We start from the raw sequence: 24,695 nt of genomic DNA on the forward strand, positions 1-24,695 counted from the left end.
CAAAAAGTCTCAGCATTATTTTATACACTACAGTGTATAAATATATACATTCCAAGAATATTTGTGTGTATACATAATTTTAAAAATTTTTTTTAAATCTGACTTTCACATCACAGCATTAATTTTCTCAGCCTCTCTTTCACATTTAAGAACTTTTGTGATTACCTTAGGCTCACACTCAATTTTGATAAGATCAGGTGTATTCAGGGTGGTATGGCTGTAGACACCAAACTCATAATTCAGATTAATCTCCTTAATTTAGAATCAACTTATTATCACCCTTGGTTGTATCTGCAGCCTCTATTTGTCTTTGTCATATACTATACTATATTCCTAGAACCCGGGGGTTAAGACATGGGCACTTTTGTGAGGCATTATTTCATTTATCACAACTCCTGTTAACTGTATTTTATTAAAATAATCCTGGCTCTGTCCAACTTGTGTTTCGATCCCAGATAACTCTTATGTCAACTTTTTTATCTTGGAAGAAAATTGCAACCTAGTGCGGTGGCTCACACCTGTAATCTCAGCACTCTGGAAGGCTGAGGTGGGCAGATCATTTGAGGTCAGGAGTTCAAGGCCAGCCTGGCCAACATGAGGCTACCCTGTCTCTACTAAAAATACAAAAATCTGCCAGGAATGGTGGCACATATCTGTAATCCCAGCTATTTGGGAGGGTGAGGCAGGAGAATCATTTGAACCTGGAAGGCAAAGGTTGCAGTGAGCAGAGATCATGCCACTGCACTCCAGCCTGAGTGACAGAGCTAGAACCTGTCTCAAAAAAAGAAGAAGAAGAAGAAGAAAATTGCTAATATACAGCTCTCAATATTAAGAGAACCTACGCTGCCATTCTCTGCCTTTTAACATCAAAAAAGTTGCATTAAAATGATAACATGATGATTTTTATTGAGACTTCAATTATTACAGAGATATCCTTCCATGCCTTGGAAAAATACTAAGGTCTTTAATACTGAAGATAATTTGCTATATCTTAAAGAGAATATCTCTGTATCAGAATACTTTATAAATTTATGGAATACTTTTGCAATTACTTTTTTGTGTTACTGTCCCTGAATATAGGCACTATTATTGCATCCAATTAAGTTAATCCAGGGCTTAGAATAATTCAGCTTTGTAACATACACACACACACACAAATTGGCAAACAAATTACTCAAACTTTAAGATAAAAAAGTTAAATTATGATTTCAAGGTCACTTACAATTCTACCAACCTATAAATGTAAATATGTAAGACAATGAAGATAATTTGACATTTTTACATTATACTGAGAAATTCATATCTGAGTTAGAAAACTGCTCTAATACCAACTGATGTGGATGTGTTTACAAAATAGAAATTGTGTAGTTGATATAATCGTTGTTGTTTTATCTCTCAATGCATAATCTAGTACAGGTATACACTTATCTCAATGTCCAGAACCAAACAACAGACCACTGCCACCAACATATACTGGTGCCTTCAACATACTTGGGTTTTGCTTTCATGTTAGATCCAGAAGCTCCAGTATTATGTCAGATTAAAGGAAAAATAATCTTTCCATTTAAAGTACAATGGTTTAGTACCAACAAAACAATAGTTGTACTTGAACTACTAATATATAAATAATTATTTAGTAAACATATAGCAATCACTTTACAAATATACTGCGTGTATTGTAAGTCATGTCCCAGAAACAAATAATAAAATTAGAAAAAGAAAACACAGATAAGAATTCTAGTATTTTTTGCTTGCCCAATGTTGTATCCAAGCCACATATTTTAATACATGCTGCACATTTATTTTAAATAAATTCTACCTACTGCAAAAGAGTTTATCTGTTAAATCATCTTTTTTTTTTCTCTAATGAGGATTTTGAGAATGTTGATCCTGAGTCTAGAGGAAAGAACAGTGATTTTCACAAACTAGGCATTTAGTTCGATTTGAATTTTAGGTAAATAATGGATGAGTATTTTGTGTAAATATCTTCAAAGAATTGCTTACACATACTACACACAAATATGCAAATACTGCATAGCTATACAGAAAAGTTCTTTGTTGTTTATTCTAATTTTAAGCTTAAGCGTGTTTTCTGTATTTTTATTTGGTAAATCTGCCATATCTACCATAAAATTATCATAAAATGTGAAATAACATGTTATAGACCTAGGAAGACAGAACAGAACAAAATTCATACAAGCCATATGATTTGGCCAGAATGTAAAAGAAAATTTCTTCCTAAATAATATATAAAAATATAAATCGAGATGTATATGTGAGCTCTTGGTATAAGATGTGGCAACCAGGTATTCCTTGGGCTGAGAATAAAGACCCTGAGCAATCTCAGACACAGACAATACAGGTCAAGTACATTCTCATTATACTTGATTTACCTTCTAAATAGTGCAAGTTTCAATACACAAACACATGCGTGCACACACACACACAATGGTGGGGAAGATAACACCATTAAATGGACCAAGAATAAAAGACTGATAACAAATTTTGCAACTTTAGATCATAAAAGAAGACAGTGTTTTAAAAGACATTAGCCATACACAAGGACCTAAGAGCTATTATGCATAGAATAATATTCTATTTTGGGCTGGGTGAAATGACTTATGGCTGCAATCCCAGCACTTCTAGAAACTGAAATAAAAGGATAGCTTGAAGCCAGGAGTTCAAGACCAGCCTGGTCAAAATAGTGAGTTCCTGCCTCTACTTTTTTTTTAATTTAAATTAACTGGGTGTGGTGGCACATGCCTATAGTCCTAGTTCCTAAAGAGAATAAAGGAGGTGAATCACGTAAGTTCATTGAACTGTGGCTGTAGTTAGCTATAATCATACCACTGCACTCCTATGTGGGTGACAGAATGAGAGACCCTTCTCTGAAAAAAAAAAAGATATTCTGTCTTGGAGAAAATAAGTCTATTTCCTCATTTTTATAATAATGTCTACAGAATAATGTCTACAGAATTTTACCCTGTGCCTGATTTAGATTAAAATTACATACAGCCTAAGTAATGAAATAAAATAATGCACTTGTTTTATTATTGTATTGATAGCTTCATGGTCATTACCAATTTTATCATATTCTATGAATGGCACTTAAGACCTATTACTGGTCACTGACAACATATAACGTGGTTATGAGAATTGCAGGTGACAAGTGAGGGGGTTGGATGATTTACTGACAATAGTTGAAAACCTTAAAAATAGAGCTCAGCATTGTAGGAAAAAAACACTTTTCAACCTAGATTATTACATGAAAAAAACTGTGAAATGCAGCAATGCCAAAAAACCCCAGTTATGATAGGTATGAAATAATAACTTAATAGATTAAGTATATTTTGATTTGGCAATTTAATTTACTGTAGGATGCAGCTAGGATGTTTGCTAACATAAATTTTTATGATCTCAAAACGCTTAATTCTCAGGTCTCTGAGTAAAAAAAATATAGACTGTGAAAGTGTCACTGAAGAAACAGGAAACAGAAAACAGAAAACACTTGAGGGTCTTTGTCACAAGCCATGGGCTACAAATTTGGAGAAATTCTAAAATTCTGCCAAGCAGTGTGTGTGTGTGTGCGTGTGCGTGTGCGTGTGCATGTGCGTGTGTGTGTGTGTGTGTGTGTTGGGGAAACCAGCCCTAAAATTCTGCCAAGCAGTGTGTGTGTGTGTGTGTGTGTGTGTGTGTGTGTGTGTGTCTGTGTCTGTGTGTGTGTCTGTGTCTGTGTGTGTGTGTGTGTTGGGGAGAACAGCCCCACTCCACCCAGTGGGTACTCCCATTCCGGTGGAGACAAAGGAGTTAGAAAGAGAATAACTGTTTAAAAGGCAGGTCCAGGGGACCCGAGCGTCGGCTCATGGCCCAGAGCTCTTGGGCTCTGCCCAATTTATTGGTTTCCAAGCTCTTTGTTCTTAGGGCAAATGGGAGCAGGCGGAAGGGATGAGGAAAAGGATTAATCAGTGAAGGAGAACTCATGAGTCATTTGACAAGAGGTATAGCAGTGGTGGTTTCTGTGAGTTTCCTTGAGCAAAGGCGTGTGTCTAAACTACTTAAGATCTTTAACTTATCGGGACTGAAACGGGTGGGAGCAGTTTTCAGGAGGAGCCAAGATGTTTGATTATACTCCACTGCTTCAAGGGAGTGTTATCTCCCTGAGCAACCTGTGGCATGCTAGTGAGCTGTTATGCTCTCAGGGCATAAAGACATGAAGGCAATAAGAAGACATTTCTCCTCAAAGGCTGCCCATGGCTTCCCTTGGGTGTCTCACACAGAGGAGACCAACTCAACTGGCACCCCAGAAACTCTCTTTCCCACGTGTGTGTGTGTGTGTGTGTGTGTCTTAACCTCTAGGAGGAAGAGTATATGTGAGCAAAATAAAAATATAGCACTTTTATTTTTTAAAGCTTGTGAGTTTTTTCACTATTATACCTCTGGGCATCACTCCAATGTGAAGATAAGGCTGTATCTAAAATTCAGTTTGGGAGGAAAGACATCTGTGTCCTCTGTACCTCAGGTACACTAATCAGGATCAGTAGAGGTCCCTCCCTTCGACTTTCTCACTTCTGAATGCATGCAGAGTTTGTTATCATAAATAATTTTAAGACAAATTAAAATAATCTGATATTCGAGGACACAGAGGTTTACTATTATGTTTTTAAGATGTTTGTAACCTTGTGTGCCACAGACAATCTCTATCAGCATTATTTTGTGTTTTTCTCCTATCCTAATTTCACCCTGTCTTTCATTTTAAAGAAACATAGACACAAAGAACACTATTTCTACTGAATGCAGAAATAGCTACTTACTAACTTCAACAACTTGACATTTACTAGTTATATTTATGAATATATATTTTAATTAGATTACAAACTTGGCCGGGAATGGTAGCTCACTCCTGTAATCCCAGCAGTTTGGGAGGCCAAAGCAGGCAGAGCACTTGAGGTGAGAATTTCCAGATGAGCCTGGTCAACATGGTGAAATCCAGTCTCTACTAAAAATACAAAAGAATTAACCAGGCACGGAGGTGGAGGTTGTAGTGAGCCAGCACCATGCCACTGCACTCCAGCCTGGGTGACAAAGTGAGACATACTTTGTCTCAAAAAAAAAAAGAAAGAAAGAAAAATAAAATCATAAACTTAGAAGTGATAGGGATACAATATGAGAAGACCCTTTTCAAAAAGGAAATACTATATCCTTAATATTTTTGTAAATTATTACTCTTATCACTAAGCAATCTCACCTAAAGAAATATAAAACCAATTTTATAAGTTTGGTTTGTTTACAAAACACAGTAATAAAACAATTAATTTAAGACAGTATTTAAAATTATCATGAATATTGCAAGTCCCCATTCAGGGAAGATTTTAACTCTGTAAAGATTTAATAAATAGCAAAATGTGACATTTTTAGATAGTTATGTGGTAATCAGAAAAAAAATGAAAAAATTTTACAAAACAGTAAAACAAAAGGATCTTTATGGTTTCTGATAATTATTATTATAAAGTATTGCAAGCATCTAATATATTAAGATAACACAATTTTAAGCAATCCTAAAATATTATAAACATGCTAATGATTCTCCAAACTAAAAAGAACAAAGGAAACTAACTAAAAAATCTCTCAATTGGCTTATGTTTGTTTCAAAATACAGAATTTTACATAAATGAATAAAATAAGGTGTAATATAGCTAATTCATTAAATCCCAACTCAAATACAACACCATGAAAATACAAAGGTCTTTCCACAAATCTATAAGTTTATGTCCTCATAAGAGTAAATTTATATTTTATCTTAAAAAATGTTCTGCTCTTAGCAGTGATTCAATGATAATTAGACTGTGATTATGAGAAGCAATTCTACTAACATACCACTGAGAAAATGCTGCCTCATGCCACCACCCACTTGAGTCTTAAGCTCTCACTGTTTATGCAGATGGATAACAGACATTTACCCAGCTGAGTCTTTCAGTTGAATCTTTGTATGTAGGTTGAGGCCCACAATATGTTATAAGGAGACGATGCCAAGAGCTCATCTCCATTTAGGCCAATAATTTTCATGTCACCTGTAGAAGCAGGATAGCCTAGGGATAAAGATTATTAGAAAGGAGCCAACAAGGGGAAAACTAAACTTAACTAACTTTTAACTCCTGAAAAACAGCAGGCGAGGAACAGATGGGCTTTAAACTTTGTCACGTGTGATCTCACTTTCATGGTAACCTTGCCCAGGCAGGTTGTCTGGTCTAAGTCCTTGTCAACAAAACAGAACTCAAACAATATTTTTACTTAAAACAAACAAAATATAATAATAGGTTTCTTGATGTAACCCCATTGGTTCCAGAGTGCCCTGTGGTATTCATACATGTTCCTCAATGGTCTCAAAATTCCTCAATGGTCTCAGGGTAACAGCTAGACTATAAGCTACTTGAGATGGAGTTTCACTCTTGTTGCCCAAGCTGGAGTGCAATGGCACAATCTCAGCTCACTGCAACTCCACCTCCCAGGTTCAAGTGATACTCCTGCCTCAGCCTCCCAAGTAGCTGGGATTATAGACACACGCCACCATGCCGGACTAATTTTTTGTGTTTTTAGTAGAAACGGGGTTTCACCTTGTTAGCCAGGCTGGTCTTGAACTCCTGACCTCAGGTGATCCACCCACCTCGACCTCCCAAAGTGCTGGGATTACAAGCATGAGCCATCGTGCCCGGCCTAAAGTGTGCTCTCTTAAAAAAAAGGAAATTGAAGTCAATGACTGCAGAAAATTTGGGAAAATTACATATCTGTGGAAATTGAACAACACACTCCTAAATAACCATCATATCAAAATAAAATAATTGGATATTTTCATATAAATAATAATAAAGCAACATATCAAAACTTACAAGATATGGCAAAAACCTGCTCAGATAAATTTATAGCAATAAACACCTATATTAAAAATGAACAACCATAACTTAAAATCAATAAACTTATATTTGGCACAAACATGTAAAGGCAAATTAACTACACATCACACCTGGAGGAAAAATATCAGCTGGAAAATACAAGAGTCATGTAGAATAGGAAGACTGGAGAATAAAATGCCTGGGGATAAGGGCTCTGAAAACTGTCCACATATTTCTGAGAATCCAGAAGCCCATATGCATGCTCAGGACTAGGCATGGGTAAGATCAATGTTCAGAAAAGCTCTAAGAAGACCTTATCAGTCATGATTGCTTTACCCTCGAATATGGTTTGGCTCTGTGATCCAACCCAAATCTCATCTCAAATTATAATCCCCACGTGTTGGGGGAAAGAAGTGATCGGATTATGGATGTGGTTTCCCCCATCCTGTTCTCAAGATAGTGAGTGAGTTCTCACGAGATCTGCTGGTTTTATAAACAGTAGTTTTTTTCTGTCCTCTCACTCTCTCTCCTGCCACTTTGTGAAGAGGGTACTAGCTTCTCCCCTGCTTTCTGCCATGATTGTAAATTTCCTTAGGCCACCCCAGTCATGCAGAACTGTGAGTCAATTAAACCTGTTTCTCTTATGAATTACCCAGTCTCAGGCATTTTGGTATAGTAGCGTGAGAACCAACTAATACACACTCAAACTCAGCACAAACAGGAAAAAAAAAAAAGGCAAAGATCTAATCTTCCTGGTTCGTAAGCCGAGCTGCAATAATTAAGATGTTTTGGGCGAGCACACATTTGAGAAAATCTCTGTCAAATTGCTAGCTCATAAGATAATGAAACAGAGACTTTTATTCCATACACAACAAAGAATACAATATTTACAAAAATACCTTTGAAAACTCATTAAACGAATATAAATAATCATGAGAAATGAAAACCCAAAGGATTAAAAATATGATTTCAAAGTTACCATATTATAATATCAAAATTTACAGTTTTCAAAACAGCAAAACACAAGGCAGGCAAAAAAATATCACTCATTAACAAGATAACAAATTAAAAGAAACATTCCTAGAGATATCCTAGACATTGAAAGACATTAAGGAGTCTTTAAATCAACAGACTTAAACATGCTGAAAAAGAAAGTAAACCATAAAAAAGAAAAAAATTTGGGAAAATGATGTCTCATCTAATAGAAAGTATCCATAGAGACAGCAATTATAAAATAAACAAAAAATTCTGAAGTCAAAAATTAAAATCACTGAAAGAAAAAAATTTACCAGAAACCCTCTACAGCAGATATGGGTAGAAAGAAAAAAAATTAGCAAAGTTTAGTCTGTTCAATTTTAATGATTTAGACTGACTAGGAGAAAGAGAATTAAGAAAAATTAGAAGACCCTAGGATACTAATGACAAATCATTGCAATGCCATCACAAGGATTATGGAAAATCCAGAAAGAAGAGGGAGATAGTAAAATAATCAGAAAAAAAATTGAAGGAATAATGGCTGGAAAATTTCTGAACGTGATAAAACTCATGAATCTGCACATCCAAAAATATAACTGAGCTCAAAATTGTATACACTCAAAGACTTCCTCCAAAGACACATTACAATCAAACTTTCGAAAGTTACAGACAAAAAAAGAATCTTAAAAATAGTAATAGAGAAAAGATTCATCATATACAAAGGTTTCCCAGTGAAATTAACAGCTGATTTCTTGCTAGAAAAAAGTCATGAGACAGCAGGATGACTTATTTAAAGTGATAAAATTTTTAAAAAGCCAACAAAGAAGTCTATTTTCAGCAAACTGTTCTTCAAAGATAAATGAGATATCAACACATTTCTATATTTTTAAAAAATTATACAGAGTTTCTCACTAATAGATCTACTCTGCAATACATGATAAAGACCATCTTTTTCACTGAAATAAAAGGACACACTATAAAATAACTTAATGCCAAATTAAAAGAACAAATAACACCAGTAAAAGTAAATATATACAAAAATTAAAATGCCACTATTAAAATATTTTTATTTCATAACATTTCATCTTTTAAAATTCTTTTTATATATGATTCAGAAGACTAATGCATAAAAGTAGCTATAAATCTGTGTTAATTTCAGGCAATGCGTAATTATATAAGCTGGAAACACATATAGTTGCAGAAACAAATCTGTGTGGAATCAACTATTTTAATAAAACCAAATTTCAAGTGGTATTAATTTATTATACATGGTCATACATTCATGAGATTAGTTATAATCCTTAATCACTAAAACAATAACTTTAAAAAGTCAAAAAGGAATTTAAAAGGGAATAAAAACTGTAGACTTGAAAAATATCAATAGAATAAAAATGTCAATAATAAATAGACAAAATTTGAAAAATATATACAACAGAAAAATAAGTAGCAAAATGATAGAATTGCATCTTTTGTAAATACTTTAAATAGAAATAAACTGTACAATTACAATGCAAACATTGACAGAATGGTTTAAAAAACATAAATATAATCCAACTTTGTTATCTACAAGAGACTCTCATTAGTTTACTCTTTAGGTCTAAGTAAAAGAATTCCAGAAGATATTTTATACAAATAGTAGCCAAAAGAGATGGGGTGGCTATACTTCAGCAAAATAAATATTAAGACAAAAGTGTTACAAGTGACATATGAGAACATTATATATTGAAGAAATGTAAACCTATCAATAAGACATAACATAACAATTGTAAATATATATGCACCGAACAAAGATCCCAACATATGAAACAAAAAGATGGTTAATGACAGAAGTAGAAAGTTACAGAGATTTGTTGACCTAAATATACCAACTAGACCTAGCAGTCAAGTACATTGCTTCAAAAATAAATAATTTGGTTTTCAGATTTTGTGAATTGTTTTTCAGAAATTAATTTAGCAATCTTATCCTATGGAATGCTTATTTTTTAAAAGCCATTATTTTAAACTTTGCATAATATCACACTTAATTAAATGTTTCTAGTATATTTATCATTATAAAACCATAAAAGAATAACTTTAAACTGTTTCCACTTTCATCAATAGACCATCATGAATCTACTCTCTGACTCTATCGATTTGCCTTTTATGAATATTTTTTAAAGACAACACTCTTGCAGTATAATTAACATTTTCTCTCTATGCAATGATACATTCAGCCATATTTCAATCTGGTTCTTTCACTTACCATAATGTATTTGAGATAGACTATTCTTCCTTTCATTATGTATTAGGAAACATATTTAGGAGAGAAAAACAGAAGATATCTACGTTGCTTCATATTTTGGCCTCTTTTTCTTTTTCTTAGAAATGTTAAGTCAACTACTAGCAAAAATACTAATTAAGCATTAAGAATTATACAGTTGGCCAGGCATGGTGGCTCATGCTGAGAAGCCAAGGCAGGTGGATCACTTGAGGCCAAGTTTGAGAACAGCCTCACCAACATAGTGAAATGCCGTTTCTACTAAAAATACAAAAATTATCTGGCATGGTAGTATGTGCATGTAATCCCAGCTACTCATAAGGCTGATGCACAAGAATCTTTCAAACACAGGAGGTACAGGTTGCAATGAGTCAAGATCATACTACTACACTCCAGCCTGGGTGAGAAAGTAAAACTGTCTCAAAAAAAAAATACAGTTAAAAAAATATGAGATCTACGATTTGGTAACACAATAGAGTCAACAGTTAACAATAATTCATTGTATGTTTCAAAATAGCTAAAAGAGAAAATTTGGAATAAATATTTGAGCTGATGTATATCCCAATTGCTAAGCTTTATTACACATTGTATGCGCATATCAAAATATTACATGTACCCTGCATATACATACAATTGTTATGTATCCATAAAAATTAAAAATAAGCCAGGCATGGTGGCTCATGCTTGTAATCCCAGCACTTTGGGAGGCCGAGGTGGGCGGATCACAAGGTCAGCAGTTCAAGACCAGCCTGGCCAACATCATAAAACCCTGTCTCTACTAAAAATACAAAAATTATCTGGGCAAGGTCACAGGCCCCTGTAATCCCTGCTACTTGGGAGGCTGAGGTGGGAGAATCACTTGAAACCAGAAGGCGGAGGTTGCAGTGAGCCGAGATCATGCCACTGCACTTCAGCCTGGGTGAAAAAGCAAAACTCTGTCTCAAAAAATAAATATATAAAATAAAAATATACGAAAATAAATTACTCCCAAATAATAAGATCAAAATTTTAATTTTTGAAAAGAGCAAAAATCTGAAAAACATACAAAAAAGGTAGTTAATGTTGAATCACTTATAAAACTGAACCTTAGGGAGTCTAATAAAAATGTGGTTAGAATTCACTTTTGCTTTCTAAAATTCTTCATTTTAATTCATGTTCCAGTGCACAGAAAAATGACAGCTGCTCTCCAGGAGAATCATAGAGTTTCAATGTTGTTCTGAAGCACTTTCTTTATCTTCTCTTTCTGACTCTCACTTTCATCTCTGGTCATAATCAAGAAGTGTGATTAGCTGATGGCTACCTGCTTTAAGAGATATGCAATGTCCTTCATCTCTTGGGCTGTAGGTAGAGATGTGAATTTGTGGTCCCTGCAAGACAACGCCAGACCCAGCTGATCCAGAGTAACCATAATGCTGCGCTTTTTAAAAGCCAAGCCCTGAGTTTTTAATCCACAAGTAATCACCATTGCTTTCTGGTACATGGTAGACACAAGCAGCTTCTTAGGAAACCAGACAACCCTGTTTGCTCACAATGAAGCAGATTGAATCAGCACAGATCTGGGGACCCCACACATAGTTTCAAATGGGAAGCTCATCAGACTAACAATGAACCTTTCAGCAGAAATCCTACTTACCAAGAGATTAGATGCCAATATTCAACATTCCTTAAAAAAAATCTAATGAAAAATTTCATATCTGACCAAATTAAGCTTCAGAAGTAGAAAAGAGATAAGATCCTATTAAGACAAGCAGATGCTGAGGAAATTTGTTACCACCAGGCCAGCCTTACAAGAACTACTGATGAAAGCACTAAATACAAAAAAAAGAAAGACCATTACCAGCCACTACAAAAACACATTGAAGTACACAAACCAGCGACGCTATAAAGCAACCACAAAACAAAACCACTTGTTTTACACAATAAAGAAGTCTGCAAAATAACTAGCTATGATAATAATGATAGAATCAAATCCATACTTATCAACACTAACCTTAAATGTAAATGGGTTAAATGCCCCAAATAAGCAAAGTGGCAAGTTGCATAAAGGATCAAGACCCACTGGTATATTGCCTTCAGGACACTTATGTCACATAGACTCAAAATAAAGAAATAGAGAAAAACCTACCAAGCAAATAAAAAGACAGAAAAAAGCAAGAGTTGCAATCTTTTTTTCTGACAAAACAGACTTTAAATCAACAAAGATTATAAAAAGATAAAAAAGGCATTACAGAATGGGAAAGGGCTAACTATGCTAAATATATACACACTAAACACAAAAGCACCCAGATTTATAATGCAAGTTCTTAGAGACTTTCAAGAGACATACACTGGGCTGGGCATGGGGGCTCACACCTGTAATCCCAGCACTTTGGGAAGCCGAGGTGGGCGGATCACAAAGTCAAGAGATCAAAACCATCCTGGCCAAAATGGTGAAAATCCATCTCTACTAAAAATACAAAAATTAGCTGGGCGTGGTAGCACGCACCTGTAGTCCCAGCTCCTCAGGAGGCTGAGGCAGGAGAATCTCTTGAACCTGGGAGGCGGAGGTTGCACTGAGCCAAGATCGCGCCATTGTACTCCAGCCTGGGCAACAGAAAGAGACTCCATCTCAGAAAAAAAAAAGGAGCACAGGCTCTTACACAATAGTAGTGGGGAACTTTAACACTTCACTAACAATGTTAGACAGATCATAGAGATAGAAAATTAACAAAGATATTCAAAACCTGAAACAAGCACTGTGTCAAAAGAACATGATAGATATCTACAGAACTATCAAAAACAGTAAAAACTATATTATTTTTATCACATGATACATACTATAAAATCAATCACATAATTGGAAATAAAACACTGCTCAGCAAATGAAACATAACTGATATAGCAATCTCTTGGTCCACAGCACAATCAAATTAGAAATCAAGACTAAGAAATTCACTAATAACCATACAATTACATGGAAATTGAATAACCTTGCTAAGTCAGAAATAAAGAAGTTTTTGAAATTAATGATAATAAAGATAAAACACAAAATGCCAAAATCTACAGGACACAGCCAAGGCAGTGTTAAGACAATAATTTACAGTGCTAAATGCCCACAACAAAAAGTTGGGAAGATCATGTAAACAACCTAACATTACAAGTAAAATAACTAGAGAAGAAAGAGCAAAGAAGTCTCAAATACAACAGAAGACAATATTAACAACAAAATTTACAGCTGAATTGAAAGAGACTGAGACACAAAAAACTATTTTAAAAAATCAATAAATCCAGGAGCTGTTATTAGTAAAGTAGTGAAAGTGTTGGAAGGTTTCCCTCTTAAATTTTTCTGTATACAGTAAGATCAGTAATGTAAGTGAAAGTACTGTATCTCTCTTTTTATTTCTAATGTTTTTATACAGTAAAATTATTATTGTGTACCCTAAGTCTTTTGTTAAATACTCTTCAACAGTGATTACAATTACATTGTATTTTTTTCAGTATGAAATCTCTGTTATTGAACAAAATTTGAGGACTTTTTTTTTTTGAGACGGAATCTCACTCTGTCACCCAGGCTGGAGTGCAGTGGCATGATCTTGGCTCACTGCAAGCTCTATCTCCTGGGTTCAAGTGATTCTTCTGCCTCAGCCTCCTGAGTAGCTGGGACTACAGGTGCCCATCACCACACCCGGCTAATTTTTTTATATTTTTTAGTAGAGACAGGGTTTCACTGTGTTAGCCAGGATGGTCTCAATCTCCTGACCTCATGATCCGCCCCCCTCGGCCTCCCAAAGTGCAGGAATGACAGGCCCAGCAATTTGAGGACCGCGCCCAGCAATTTGAGGACCTTTTAAAGGCTTTTACACATTTTCAACACTTGTAAGTTTCCCTTTATTATGACTTCTCCTATGTTTAGTAAGGGTTGAGAAGCACTTCAAGACTTTGCCACATACTTCATATTTGTAAGTCCCCTTCCAATATGAATTCTCCTGTGGTTAAAAAGCATTGAGGGTTGGGAAAAAGCTGTGCCACATTCTTCACATGCATAGGATTTTTTCCAGTATGAGTTCTCTTGTGATTAGTAAGTTCTGAGGAGTACACATAGGATTTGCCACAGTCTTCACATTTCTAGGGTTTCTCTCCAGTATGATTTCTCTTATGTTTTGTAAGGTCTGAGGACCACCTATAGGCTTTGCCACATTCTTCACATTTGTAAGCTCTCTCTCCTGTATGAATTCTCTTATGTTGTGTAAGCACTGAGAACCACCTACAGATTTTGCCACATTCTTCACATTTGTAAGGTCTCTGTATAGTATGAATACTCAAGTTGAGTAAGTTCTGAGAAGCTTTTAAAGGCTCTACCACACTCTTCACATTTGTAGAGTTTCTCTCCAGTATGGATTCTCTTGTGTTTAATAAGGTTTGAGAAGTGGGTAAAGGCTTTGTCACATTCTTCACATTTGTAAGGTCTCACTCCAGTATGAATTCTCTTATGTTTAGTAAGGTCTGAGAAGCTATTAAAGGCTCTGCCACATTTGTCACATTTGTAGGGCTTCTCTCCAGAATGAATTCTCTTATGTTGAGTAAGCTCTGAGAAGCACCTACAGACTTTGCCACATTCTTCACATTTATAGGGTTTCTCTCCAGTATGGATTATCTTGTGTTAAATAAGGTTTGAAGAGAGCTAAAGGCCTTGCTACATAATTCACATTGGTAAGGTCTCTCTCCAGTATGGATTCTCTTATGTTTAATAAGGGTTGAGGAGCAGCCAAAGGCTTTGCCACATTTTTCACATTTGTAAGGTTTCTCTCCAATATGTATTCTCTTATGTTTAGTAAGCTCTGAGAAGCTTATAAAGGCTCTTCCACATTCTTCACATTTGTAGGGTTTCTCTCCAGAATGAATTCTCTTATGTTGAGTAAGCTCTGAGAAGCACCTACAGACTTTGCCACATTCTTCACATTGGTAAGGTCTCTCTATAGTGTGAATTATCTTACGTTGAGTAAGGCCTGATACGCCTTTAAAGGCACTGCCAAATTCTTCACATTTGTAGGGTTTCTCTCCAGTATGAATTCTCTTGTGGTGTCTAATAAGGGTTGAGGAGTGACTAAAGGCTTTGCCACATTCTTCACATTTGTAAGGTCTCTCTCCAGTGTGAGTTCTCTTATGTCTAGTAAGGTCTGAGAAGCTTCTAAAGGCACTGGTACATTCTTCACATTTGTACAGTTTCTCTCCAGTATGAATTCTCTTATGTCTAATAAGTTCTGAGAACCACCCACAGGCTTGGCCACATTCTTCACATTTGTAAAGTTTTTCTCCAGTATGAATTCTCTTATGTTTAGTAAGGTCTAAAAAGCATTTGAAGGCTCTGCAACATTTTTCACATTTGTAGGGGTTCTCTCTAGTATGAGTTCTCTTATGTATAATAAGGTCTGAAACACAGCTATAGACTTTGCCACATTCTTCAAATTTGTAGGGTTTCTTTCTGCTATTAATTTTCTTATTTTCAGTAAGAATTGAGCACCACTCAAAGGCTTTGCCACATTTATTGCATTGGCATGTTTTGCTATGGGTTGCTAGTAAACATTGATGAAAGCAATTATAACTACTCTTCTGTCCCATCCAATTATTCACACCTTGTCAGTCTTTAAGTATAAATTATCCAGGTAACAACCTTCACATTTTCTCAGTATTACGTTTTTATGTGAATCTTCTATGTCCTCTTTTGGCAATATCTCTGCAGTGAACAAAAAAAATAACCAGCTGAAAAAAAAAAACAAATCATCTCACCTATTAGACTAAAGTGAATATACTTTACAAATATAAAATTATACGAAGCACATTAAAACAGTGACACAGGGTTGCTTCCTAGATGACCAAATGGGAAGAGCTCCAGTGTGCAGCTCCCAGCGAGATTGACAAAGACAGATGATTTCTGCATTTCCAACTGAGGTAGTACTTGCTTCATCTCACTGGGACTGGTTGGACAGTGGATGGAGCCCACGGAGGGCGAGCTGAAGCAGGGCAGGGCCTCGCCTCACCTGAGAAGCCAAAGAGGTTGGGGGATTTCCCTTTCCTAGCCAAGGGAAGCCATGACAGACTGTACCTGGAGAAATGGTACACTCTGACCAAATACTGCACTTTTCCCACAGTCTTAGCAACTGGTAGAACAGGAGATACCCTCTTGTGCCTGGCTCAGTGGGTCCCACACCCACTGCTGCTAGCACAGCAGTCTGAGATTGACCTGCAATGCTGCAGCCTGATGGAGGGAGGGGCATCCTCCATTGCTGAGGCTTGAGTAGCTCACAGTGTAAACAAAGAGGCTGGGAACCAAAAACTGGGCAAAGCCCACCACAGCTCAGCAAGGCCTATTGCTTCTATAGATTCCACCTGTGGGGGCAGGGCATAGTAGAACAAAGGGCAACAGACAACTTCTGCAGACTTAAACGTCCCTGTCTGATAGCTCTGAAGAGAGCAGTGGTTCTCTCAGCATGGCATTTGAGCTCCAAGAACGAACAAACTGCCTCCTCTAGGGGGTCCCTGACCCCCATGTAGCCTGACTAGGAAATACCTCCCAGTAGGGGCCAACAGACACCTCAAACAGACGGGTGCTGCTCTGGGACAAAGCTTCCAGAGGAAGGATCAGTCAGCAATATTTGCTGTTCTGCAGCCTCCACTGGTGATACCAAGGCAATCAGGTTCTGGAGTGGACCTCCAGCAAACTCCAACAGACCTGCAGCTGAGGGGTCTGCTAGAAGGAAAACTAACAGAAAGGAAAAGCATCAACATCAATAAAAAGGACATCCACACCAAAACCCCATCTGTAGGTCACCAAAATCAAAGACCAAAGGTAGATAAAACCACAAAGATGGAGATAAACCAGAGCAGAAAAGCTGAAAATTCCAAAAAACAGGGCGCCTCTTCTCCTCCAAAAGATCGCAGCTCCTTGCAAGCAAGGGAACAAAACTGGATGGAGAATGACTTTGACAAGTTGACAGAAGTAGGCTTCAGAAAGTCAGTAATAACAAACTTCTCCAAGCTAAAGGAGCATGTTCTAACACATAGCAAGGAAGCTAAAAACTTAAAGGATAGACGAATGGCTAACTAGAATAAACAGTGTAGAGAAGACATTAAATGACCTGATGGAGCTGAAAACCACAGAACGAGAACGTCGTGATGCATGCACAAACTTCAATAGCTGATTCCATCAAGTGGAAGAAAGGCTGTCAGTGATTGAAGATCAACTCAATGAAATACAGTGAGAAGATATGATTAGAGAAAAAAGAGTGAAAACAAACGAACAAAGCCTCCAAGAAATATGGGACTATGTGAAAAGACCAAATATACATTTGATTGGTCTACCAGAAAGTGACGGGGAGAAAGGAAACAAGTTACAAAACACTTTTCAGTATATTATCCAGGGGAACTTCCCCAATCTAGCAAGGCACACCAACATTCAAATTCAGGAAATACAAAGAACACCACAAAGATACTCCTTGAGAAGAGCAACCTCAAGATACATAATTGTCAGATTCACCAAGGTTGAAATGAAGAAAAAAATGTTAAGGGGAGCCAGAGAGAAAGGTCGGGATACCCATAAAGGGAAGCCCATCAGACTAACAACAGATTTCTCGTCAGAAACACTACAAGCCAGAAGAGAGTGGGGGTCAATATTCAACATTCTTAAAGAAAATAATTTTCAATCCAGAATTTCATATCGAGCCAAACTAAGGTTCATAAGTGAAGGAGAAGTAAAATCCTTTACAGACAAGCTAATGCAGAGAGATTTTGTCACCACCCAGCCTGCCTTACAAGAGCTCCTGAAGGAAGCACTAAACATGGAAAGGAACAACCAGTACCAGCCACTGCAAAAACATGCCAAATGGTAAAGACTATCAACGCTATGAGGAAACTGCATCAATTAACAGGCAAAATAACCAGCTAATATCATAATGACAGGATCAAATTCAACCATAACAATCTTAACCTTAAATGTAAATGGGCTAAATGCTCCAATTAAAAGACACAGACTGACAAATTGGATAAAGAGTCAAGACCCACCAATGTACTGTATTCGGGAGACCCATCTCATGTGCAAAGATGCACATAGGCTAACAATAAAGGCAAGAAGGAAGATCTACCAAGCAAATAGAAAGGAAAAAAAAGCAGGAGTTATAATGCTAGTCTCTGATAAAACAGACTTTAAACCAACAAAGGTCAAAAGAGACAAAGAAGGCCACTACATAATGGTAAAGGGATCAATTCACCAAGAAGAGCTAACTATCTTAACTATATTTGCACCCAATACAGGAGCACCCTGTATTGCTTCATAAAGCAAGTCCTTAGAGACATACAAAGAGACTTAGACTCCCATACAATAATAATGGGAGACTTTAACACCCCACTGTCAACATTAGACGGATCAGTGAGACAGAAGGTTAAAAAGGATATCCAGGACTTGAACTCAGCTCTGGACCAAGCAGACCTAATAGACATCTACAGATCTCTGCACCCCAAATCAACAGAATATACATTCTTCTCAGCACCATGTCACACTTATTCTAAAATTAACCACATAATTGGTAACACTCCTCAGAAAATGTAAAAAAGAGAGACCACAACAAACTGTCTCTTAGACCACTATGCAATCAAATTAGAACTCAGGATTAAGAATCTCACTCAAAACTGCACAACTACATGGAAACTGAACAACCTGCTCCTGAATGACTACTAGGTAAATAACGAAATGCAGGCAGAATTAAAGATGTTCTTTGAAACCAATGAGAACAAAGACACAAAGTACGAGAATCTCTGGGACACAGTTAAAGTAGTGTGTGGAGAGAAATTTACAGCACTAAATCCCCCAAGAGAAAGCAGGAAAGATCTAAAATCTACACTCTAACATCACAGTTAAAAGAACTAGAGATGCAAGAGCAAACAAATTCAAAAGCTAGCAGAAGGCAAGAAATAACTAAGATCAGAGCAGAACTGAAGGAGATAGAGACACAAAAAACCCTTCAAAAAGTCAATGAATTTTGGAGCTGGTTTTTTGAAAGGATCAACAAAATATGTAGACCACTAGCAATATTAATAAAGAAGAAAAGAAAGAAGAATCAAATAGATGCAACAAAAGATGATAAAGGGGATATCAGCACCAATCCCACAGAAATACAAACTACTATGAGAGAATACTGTAAATACCTCTAAGTCTAATATCCAGAATCTACAGAGAACTTAAACAAATTTACACACACAAAAAAACAACCCCACCAAAAAGTGGGCAAAGGATATGAACAGACACTTCTCAAAAGAAGACATTTATGCAGCCAACAAACATGAAGAAAAGCTCATCATCACTGGTCATTAAAGAAATGAAAATCAAAACCACAATGAGATACCATGTCATGGCAGAATGATGATCATTAAAAAGTCAGGAAACAATAGACGCTTGGAGAGGACGTGGAAAAATAGGAATGCTTTTACACTGTTGGTAGGAGTGTAAATTAGTTCAGCCATTGTGGAAGACAGTGTGGCAATTCCTCAAGGATCTAGAACTAGAAATACCATTTGACCCAGCCATCCCATTACTGGGTATAAACCCAAAGGATGATAAATCATGCTACTATAAAGACACATGCACACGTGTGTTTATTGTGGCACTATTCACAATAGCAAAGACTTGGAACCAACCCAAATGTCCACCAATGATAGGCTGGATTAAGAAAATGTGGCACATACACACCATGGAATACTACGCAGCCATAAAAAAGGATGAGTTCGTGTCCTTTGCAGGGACATGGATGAAGCTGGAAACCACCATTCTAAGCAAACTATCACAAGGACAGAAAACCAAACACCGCACATTCTAACTCATAGGTTGGAGTTGAACAACGAGAACAACACATGGACACAGGGTGGGGAACATAATACACTGGGGCCTTTCGGGGAGTAAGGGGCTGGGGGAGGGATAGCATTAGGAGAAATACTTAATATAAATGATGAGTTGATGGGTGCAGCAAACCAACATGGCACATATATACCTATGTAACAATCCTGTACATTGTTCAAATGTACCCTAGAACTTAAAGTATAATAATAATAAAAAATGGTGACACAATACCACAGGCTGTAATTTCTTTATAGACATATAAACTTGACAGAAATATACCAAATGAAATGCTTTTTTGAGAAATATAAAAAGCAGTTAAGCATTTGCAGCACCACAAGTGAGCAAAATGCCAAGAACTATAGAGAAGTGGAAGAAAAGTATATTATATTTACCCACCACAGCCATTCTTCATCTCCAATACAACATGGTGCCTTTAAATATAAACTCCCAACTCCTGGCTTCTCCTTCCAAAAATAAATAAAATAGTGCCACATGTGTCCATGCTTTTGGCTTTTTGCAGCCTTGCCAAAGACTAATTTCTACATTCCATTACAGAGCTAAAAGAAATGGTGGTATACTTTGAATGACAGGTTGGGTCAGCCGAGGTAAATGACTGTTACAAGAGAAGAAAGACTTCAGTACCATAAACAGACAATGCGTATAGAAAGTCATTATAGGATCTCAATAAGAAACATGGGAATCTTCTTTAACTGAAAAACAAACAAGCCCAGAGCAGACACATCCATAGAACAGGTTTGAGAGACTCCAAGAATTTCTACCCTAAAAACCTGGTGCCGGGCCAGGCACAGTGGCTCACTCCTGTAATCCCAGCACTTTGGGAGGCTGAGGCAGGCAGATCACCAGGTCAGGAGATTGAGACCATCATGGCTAACACGGTGAAACCCCGTCTCTACTAAAAATACAAAAAATTAGCCGGGCGTGGTAGTGGGCACCTGTAGTCCCAGCTACTCAGGAGGCTGAGGCAGGAGAATGGCATGAACCCAGGAGGCAGAGCTTGCAGTGAGCCAAGATAGCACCATTGCACTACAGCCTGGGCGACAGAGCGAGATTCCATCTCAAAAAAAAAAAAAAAACACACCTGGTGCCATATTGCCCCAGGTCAAAGCCACTTCATAAATATTTTGACATGTGGCTTTTTTTTGGTACAAATCACAACCTAACATTAAAACATACCCAAAAACATACTCAAAACATCAGGACAAGATGGCTGAATCAAAGAAAAACAATAAATATCCGGAAATCAATCCTAGAAAAATGGAGATGTTAAAATTACCTGAAACAATGTGAATTCAGCTAGATTTTTTGAAAGAAAAATATAAATCACTTTAAAAAATTTAAATTAACATCTCAGTGATGCTCATTGAGTGAAATGGGAACACAGAAAACAATATGAAATAACAAAAATGTAACTAAACAAAAAGATACAAAGCACAAAAAGAAATGAAAATTATGGAGCAGAAGAATAAGACTGATACTCAACTGATACTTCAACATTAAAAAAATAACAAAATCAAGAAGCTCAGCAAATTTCAACTAAGATTAACACAAAGAGATCCCTAAAAAGACACAATATGACAAAGTTTTGAAAGTCACAGACAAGAAGAGAATCTGGAATGCAGGAAGAGAAAAGAAAGGTGTCATTTATATGTACGCTCCTGCAAGACTACCAGCAGATTTATAAACAGAAATCTTTCAGGGAAGAAAAAGTTGGATATGTAGTTAAAACACTAAAAAACAAAACAAAACAAAAATGTCTAAGCATTAACACTATATCCAGCAAAAGTATTCTTTAAAATAAAGAAAAAAATAGACTTTCCAAGATAACCAAAATGTAGGAAAGTGCGTCAACAGTAGAACTTTTCTACAAGAAGTGCATAAGGAAGTCCCTCTCATTGAAAATAAAGTATACTTAATAAAAAAAGACCAAATTATGTAAAAATACATAACTCTCTGGAAAAGATATGCAGATACACAACTATAAAAATGTGTAGTATTATTGTCATGGTTCAAAAAACACTTTGAATTATGCTCTAAAATTTAAGATATGTTTCCGCTAGTTCTTGATTTTTGAAACAAACAGAAAAAAATGAAATTAGAAAGATAAAAGCATAAAATGTATTTTAAAAATGTGTTAATGTACATGCAATACAGTATTAGTGGCATTGATAACAAAGATGAGAGCAGATATAATAACTTTAAGAGACTTTCTGTAATCCCCATGTTAACCACATAGAAAATACCTATAGACAAACAAAAAGTTAAGTGGGAGTAAAGGCATGTCACTAAAATATCAACTAGATAGTACACAAAGAAAGAGAGATAGAGACAAAATAGCTAAACGAGCCAAATAAAACAACAGAAAGGTAATAGTAAGTTCTTTTTCTCAGAAAATTATTTAAATATTCAGGTACTAAATGTCCTAATCAAAATACATATACTGAATATACATATACTGAATAAAAGGAATTTTTAAAAATTTAAAAAAAAACAAGATCTAAGTATGTCATGTCTCCAATAGACTCACTTCGGATGCAATTTAAAAAATAGCCTGAAAAGAAAAAAACATACAAGTGTTAACCAGATGAGAGGAGGGGCAATAATTATGTTAAGTCAAAAAGTGTCACATTCCATATGATTTACTTTAAGTCAAAATTCACAATAGACTAAGTAGGATATTAAATTATAGGAGAGTTCAATAACTGAGAACATACAAATATATAAATATATCTGACATTAGTTTTCCCAAACACATAAAGAAGACATAGACAGAATTGGAGCAAAAACTAGAAAGCAATGTAATAATGGTAGGGTACTTCAATATCTCACTTTCAGTAATGAATAATAAGGCAAGACAAAATATTAATAAGGGAACAAGAAACTTCAACGCACTATGAAAAAATTACACCTAACAAATGTAGACAGGGAGCAGAATACATTCTTTTTAATAGCTCATGAAACATTTTTCTAGAGAGACCACCTGTGGCACCACAAGCCTTAACAAATGTTTAAAATTAAAATTTCAGACTATTATTTATAGCTCAAATAGAATGAAACTAGAAATCAGTAGTAACGGCAGGAAAAGTGAAAAATTTACAAACTATGGAAATTAAAAATCATATTCTTCAGCATGCTGTTGTTCAAGGGCTGCAAGACATAATATTGTGAAGATGTCCATACTGCCCAAAGTGACCCACACATTCAACACAACCCTTAATTCCCAATTTTACTTTTCTGAAAATAGAAAAAAAACACAAAATTATATGAAATTTTAAGGGACCATGAAAAAGCCTGACAATCTTAAAAAACAAGAAAAATATTGGAGGCAGTACACTTAATAATTTTCTTTTTTTTAAATTTTATTATTATTATACTTTAAGTTTTAGGGTACATGTGCACAATGTGCAGGTTTATTACATATGTATATATGTGCCATGTTGGTGTGCTGCACCCATTAACTCATCATTTAGCATTAGGTATATCTCCTAATGCTATCCCTCCCCCCTACCCCCACCCCACAACATGCCTCGGTGTCTGATGTTCCCCTTCCTGTGTCCATGTGTTCTCATTGTTCAATTCCCACCTATGAGTCAGAACATGCGGTGTTTGGTTTTTTGTCCTTGCGATAGTTTGCTGAGAATGATGGTTTCCAGTTTCATCCATGTCCCTACAAAGGACATGAACTCATCATTTTTTTATGGCTGCATAGTATTCCGTGGTGTATATGTGCCACATTTTCTTAATCCAGTCTATTGTTGTTGGACATTTGGGTTGGTTCCAAGTCTTTGCTATTGTGAATATTGCCGCAATAAACATACGTGTGCATGTGTCTTTATAACAGCATGATTTATAATCCTTTGGGTATATACCCAGTAATGGAATTGCTGGGTCAAATGGTATTTCTAGTTCTAGATCCCTGAGGAATCGCCACACTGACTTCCACAATGGTTGAACTAGTTTACAGTCCCACCAACAGTGTAAAAGTGTTCCTATTTCTCCACATCCTCTCCAGCACCTGTTGTTTCCTGACTTTTTAATGATTGCCATTCTAACTGGTGAGAGATGGTATCTCATTGTGGTTTTGATTTGCATTTCTCTGATGGCCAGTGATGAGCATTTTTTCATGTGTTTTTTGGCTGCATAAATGTCTTCTTTTGAGAAGTGTCTGTTCATATCCTTCACCCACTTTTTGATGGGATTGTTTGTTTTTTTCTTGTAAATTTGTTTGAGTTCATTGTAGATTCTGGATATTAGCCCTTTGTCAGTTGAGTAGGTTGCGAAAATTTTCTCCCATTTTGTAGGTTGCCTGTTCACTCTGATGGTAGTTTCTTTTGCTGTGCAGAAGCTCTTTAGTTTAATGAGATCCCATTTGTCAATTTTGGCTTTTGTTGCCATTGCTTTTGATGTTTTAGACATGAAGTCCTTGCCCATGTCTATGTCCTGAATGGTAATGCCTAGGTTTTCTTCTAGGGTTTTTATGGTTTTAGGTCTAACATTTAAGTCTTTAATCCATCTTCAATTAATTTTTGTATAAGGTGTAAGGAAGGGATCCAGTTTCAGCTTTCTCCATATGGCCAGACAGTTTTCCCAGCACCATTTATTAAATAGGGAATCCTTTCCCCATTTCTTGTTTTTCTCAGGTTTGTCAAAGATCAGATGGTTGTAGATATGTGGCATCATTTCTGAGGGCTCT

The sequence above is a fragment of the Pan troglodytes genome, chromosome 18, assembly GCF_028858775.2.
Source record: "Pan troglodytes isolate AG18354 chromosome 18, NHGRI_mPanTro3-v2.0_pri, whole genome shotgun sequence".
In the NCBI taxonomy this organism is placed as follows: Eukaryota; Metazoa; Chordata; class Mammalia; order Primates; family Hominidae; genus Pan; species Pan troglodytes.